This window comes from Vanessa cardui, chromosome Z (assembly GCF_905220365.1).
Source record: "Vanessa cardui chromosome Z, ilVanCard2.1, whole genome shotgun sequence".
NCBI classification, from domain to species: domain Eukaryota; kingdom Metazoa; phylum Arthropoda; class Insecta; order Lepidoptera; family Nymphalidae; genus Vanessa; species Vanessa cardui.
Window position 1 is genome coordinate 11,989,938 of NC_061154.1, and position 5,467 is coordinate 11,995,404.

General features: G+C 28.8%; 1 non-coding gene across 1 annotated transcript; it reads right to left on the minus strand.

The window, feature by feature from the left end:
- Positions 1-742: 742 nt before the first annotated feature.
- Trnaf-gaa lies at positions 743-815 on the minus strand. Its single transcript has one exon. It is a non-coding gene; the product is annotated as a tRNA-Phe (tRNA).
- Between the last annotated feature and the right edge of the window lie 4,652 nt (positions 816-5,467).

The window sequence follows — 5,467 nt, forward strand, 5'->3', positions numbered from 1 at the left end:
GCAATTTATTATTAAACGTAATTATATTATATTATGTTAAAAGGTTTTTTAAAAATTATTTAGCATTTATTAATTTTCAAACCAAATTTAATAAGTCTATGATAGAGAGAAAGAGTGATAGATATAATTGGAAGTAGAACAATTTTTTACTTCCTCATATTTTATGTAATGCTAGTGCTCAAAATCTTGGAAGAAATTATTAATCAATAACTGCAGTCATGCGCTTGTCCACCAGAAGCGCAAAATTAAAAAAAAAGACCTTCTTTCTCCTGGCATTCCATTCATAACAAATCGTTAATTAAGATTATTATGTCGTATAAACAAACGTTATCCAGTTAAACATAATTTCTGGTAGTTTATTTTTATGAATAAGTAAATCTGGGGGCACGGCAGAGCCAAGTCATATTCAAATCATTATGTAGTTATAAATCAACATTTAGTAATTGTATCAATAGTTTTCTTTATATTATAATTATAGTGACTTGGCTATGAGCACAAGAAGAAACAAATAAAACTAGATTATAGAATGTTTTTGGTGGGATCTGATATAAATGTGGACACACATGATTTTAAAAGTTTACTTTATGGAGATTACATCTTTCATATTGCAGTCATGTTGTGACAAACGATGATTCCTAATAATTGAAATATTTTATATCAATATCTAATACGCAAAAAATACAGGCTCTATAATTAAATAAATAGTAAATTCCCAATATGCATTATAATAAAATAAAAAGTATGCCGAAACCCGGGATTGAACCAGGGACCTTTAGATCTTCAGTCTAACGCTCTCCCAACTGAGCTATTTCGGCTTCCGTTTAACCTTTCAATGAACACCCAGACAATTTATGAAAGAAATTCAATCAAGCTCCAACATTTATGGATATATGTATACCTTGAGATATATTTATTAGATATAGACAAAGTTATCTAAGTACACTCAGCATAATTCGAAATAGACCTACGATTTTCTTTATTTGGCGTTTTTGAGTTATAGAGTTAAAATGTGTTAGGATACTCTGTAAATTAAACAAATTGTGATGATTTTCAATGAATAAATTTGCCGAAAAAAAATTATTATACAATCCTTTCAGTGATAAAGTAGCATCAGTTTTTGCTTTCATTGACAAAGTACTTAGTCTATACACGTCGTGTGGCATGAAGCCTAGCAGTGTTTAGTAGAACTGTTACAGAGGCCGTTAAAATATTCCAGGAGATATTATATAACACGCGAAGACAGGATTTTTTTCTATCTTGAAAAAATATGTCAATTTAACTTATAAATTACCATTGTGTATACCATTAATACCTTTATTCCATGTATTTGGTTATCCCATTTTCGATCTTGAAATATCCGGCTGATTCGAACACTCTTTATATTTTTTACTACAGTCAATAGAAGGAAAGAAATATTTTATTACAGTTTATTGACTGAGGATAAAATCTAAAAGTTTCTCAAATTAAATCTGAAATTCAATCAGAAAGATGTTAACTTCGTCGACAGGACGTACTTTAAAATGCGATAAATGGAAATGAAAAGTAGTAAAAATAATCGAAACAAAAAGAAAATGGAATACATCAAGGGAAAATACAATATGGCCGGAGATACTTATTATGTATTTATTATTATATACTAATGCCTCAATTTCAGGTACCTTTTCGCGTTTATGCACTTCTAGTATTTGCGCATCGTGATGTAAAGTTTTTATTACACTCTCGCAGTTTATTTATTTGTACACTGAAAGAACAAGGATTTTTTTATAATTCATCAAATCCGCTATAGTTTAATTATGTAATTTAATCGTTATAAATATATATTTATAACGACATTTTTACATCTATTTTAAAATAAAATATGTACATAAGTAAAACTGCTTCCTCCTTTCGTCTCACATTTATTAGTTTGGATCTGTAATTGTTTTTTTTTACTATTGATAAGTAACCAGTGTTTAATCGTGTGTTATATATTATTAAAAAAAGTGATAAATTAAAAATGGTTTATTAGCATAATGCATAAGGGAGTTAAAATTCAGTTAACAGTATTCAATCACCTCCTACGTTACCAATAACCCTGACTAATGAACCAAAACAAATGAATAATATTAACGTTGATAATTGCAATAAAAGTGGTTGAACTCCCCTCTGATGTTTTTGTGATCTCTTTGCGCCCGTGTGATCCTGGTATTACGGTTAATGAAAAGGTCATAAAAATGTACTAGGCTAATAATAAAAATATTTATTTTATCTAATACATAAAAATAAATAAATCATCATAGTTTTTTAATGTTTTTGTAATTTTTATTCCGTTAGATCACTATTTTTCGTTTATAGAATAGTTTTAGTCAATTGATATTAAATAATAAACTTTAATTGGATATTATTCTCTAACTGAAACAGATCCATTCATGTATGAAATGGATCATGCCTGTTTTGTATTTTGAAAACTGTACCAAATGATTCTTAGATACGAACTAGATATAATGTGATTATTCTAGTTGACAAATTAAAACAATGCGTACTAAATAATTTTTTATATTTCATCAACATAGCTTTTACTTCTATCTCAAAAACTTCAAGAAAATAAATAAAATAACCTTAGTAAAATTATTTTACAATCTTGGAAGTACAATCTCCGTTCCATATTTGCATTCCATCCTCTACTAAGACTACACGCCATTCGGTTAGTGTACCGCTGTAACCTAAGGTGATAAAGTATCGATTAAAAGAGCGTTAAGCAACATCTGTTTATGCGCTCCTGGTAACCTGCAGCCTTTCTAAAGTGCATTTTTGTAAATGCAAGGGTTGGTGCAATTCGAATAATAATAACTGGCTCAAAAATCGGAGTAAATTCACAGTTATGATTAAAAAATACAACCCCACAAACAATAATTATAAAGCTTTGGGAAGTTTTAAATGAGACTATTAACTGTATGAAATAAAAAATAATAATTTTGAAATAGCGTACGCTGCAATTTGTTTGTACACATTGTAGTTAACAGGTTACTTACTTGTCACTATAAAAGTAGATTTGACGGTAAGTGAATAATATCACTTCCGAATGACATTGGTGTTGTATAAAAAAATTTACTTGACTTTATGTCCCTTGTTCATGTCGTTACATTGATTCACCCAAGCTTCAAATGCCAACATAAAAAATACTAAATATTTCTTTTCGCTGGAAGAACATCTCATCAGCGTGTCGGACCTACCCAAATGGTCTCGAAAAATTAAATATGGGCATTTAATAATTTCAATACGTAACCTAACTGTTTTATTTCACTGATTTTTTTTAAAATGCTACCAATACATACCTCTATTAGTCAACTCGTCAAAAAATCATATTTATTGCGCACGAAACTCTTTCTACTTATGCGATCCTGGTTACTGCTGGGTAGTTTAACCTGTACCCTGGTAATTTTAATTTATAACTTTTATTTATTTCCCAACAACAATTTTATTTTCTGGTTATAAAAAAATAGTATAGTTTGCTTTCATTTAAACTTTTTACGTAAACAAATATACTTAATACCACAGTAAAATAAATTTAATTTCGTGCTATATAATACATCAAAATCATATTTGAATAAAAAAAAATATTATTTGTTAATTAATTATTATACAAAGAAAGTTAGAAATGTGAACTTGACTTGACATACAAATTCCATTAGACGATAAATTAACAAAAAATGTCTGTAACATTTCATTTAACTTTATAATTAAAGATTTCCATATTTCGAACATTAGAAAGACCGAATTTCTGTAAAAAATATAATCCTTTTAAGAGATGAATTTTGAAAATACTCTCTTAGGCCTCACATATAATGTTCCATTAGGTATTCGTGCGTAAAATTTTATCGTCATTTAAAAATTTAATTAGGTACAATTATTTTATAATACCTACGATACAAGCACTTGAAGTATTCGTGTAGCTAAGACGTAGACGTAGTAGCGTAATGACGTTTATAGTATGGTTTTAAATAACAAATATTGATAAAAACTGTTTAAAGAACTAACAAAATATAGATAAGACTATATATACTATATTTATTTATTTATTTATTTTGGAAACATACAGTAACTATTGAATACATACAAATTTTAACACTAAAACTATTACTTAAACCTAAATTGTTTCCTATGTTAAATAATTCATACAATTTTTACAGCTACAGTATAGATGCAAATAATTATTATTAAAATTTAATTAAAATTTTAAATTTAACAATCTTCAAAGCTAATTTAAATTAAATTAAATCGAACTTTAAAAATAGATAGACATATTATATTGACACTGACTAATTAAAAATTAAGTAAGGCAGTAAATAATATAGTAAATTAAAAATAATAAATTCACACAATAATTCACATTAATAGATAATATTTAAAACAATACACTAAGAGATATAAGATTACACAATGTTATCGCTTAATACAGCCTCAATCGACTTTCTATATTTGGGGAGAGAAAGATAAAATATGTCAAATTCATTGAACAAATTGTTGAACCTTATTATATATTCATAGGTTATTGGTAAAGATCTTCAGTTTATTTTAAATCAAATCAGGCTAAAATTTGTAGCATGTTCGTAAAATATTCAGTATTATTATAACAGCATTACAACAACAGCAGCCTGTAAATTCCCACTGCTGGGCTAAAGGCCTCCTCTCCCTTTAAGGAGAAGGTTTTGGAACATATTCCACCACGCTGTTCCAATGCGGGTTGGTGGAATGCACATGTGGCAGAATTTCTATGAAATTTGTCACATGCAGGTTTCCTCACGATGTTTTCCTTCACCGCTGAGCACGAGATGAATTATAAAGACAAATTAAGCACATGAATCAGCGGTGCTTGCCTGGGTTTGAACCCGCAGTCATCGGTTAAGATGCACGCGTTCTAACCACTGGGCCATCTCGACTTCAGCATATAACAGCATTAACATAGACTACAATATTTTTACATTTATTCTAAACTAATAATGGTCCTTGCACGTTTTCGGTAGGTATAATATGAACTTATCATTAACTACATATAACAACTTCTGGTTTTTTACTAAATTTAATTTTAATTTCTTGGCCCTTTGAGTAGTGGTGTAAAAGGCTTCATCAAAAGTATAACACCTCGCCTCATTGCCTTTCTGGTGACAAGAGGGCTGGAACGTTTTTTGCTCCAGAGGATCGGAATTGCGATTCAACAGGGAAATGCTGCTAGCATTCTTGCCACCATTCCACGCGGTCAAGATTTATACAGTAACTAGGCAGTTTTAGTTCATATGTGTATATATTTAAGCATTTAATGTTATTAATTCTTATGTTAATAAATGTATTTTTACTAGAAAAACTAGTAAAGTTGTTTTGGTTATGACTATCAATAAAATAATTGAGTAATAACAATTAAAAACACTTAAGAAGTCAGTGGTAAAATTGTAATACTATTTTCAGTGAGGGAAGGAGTTCAACCGGTAAG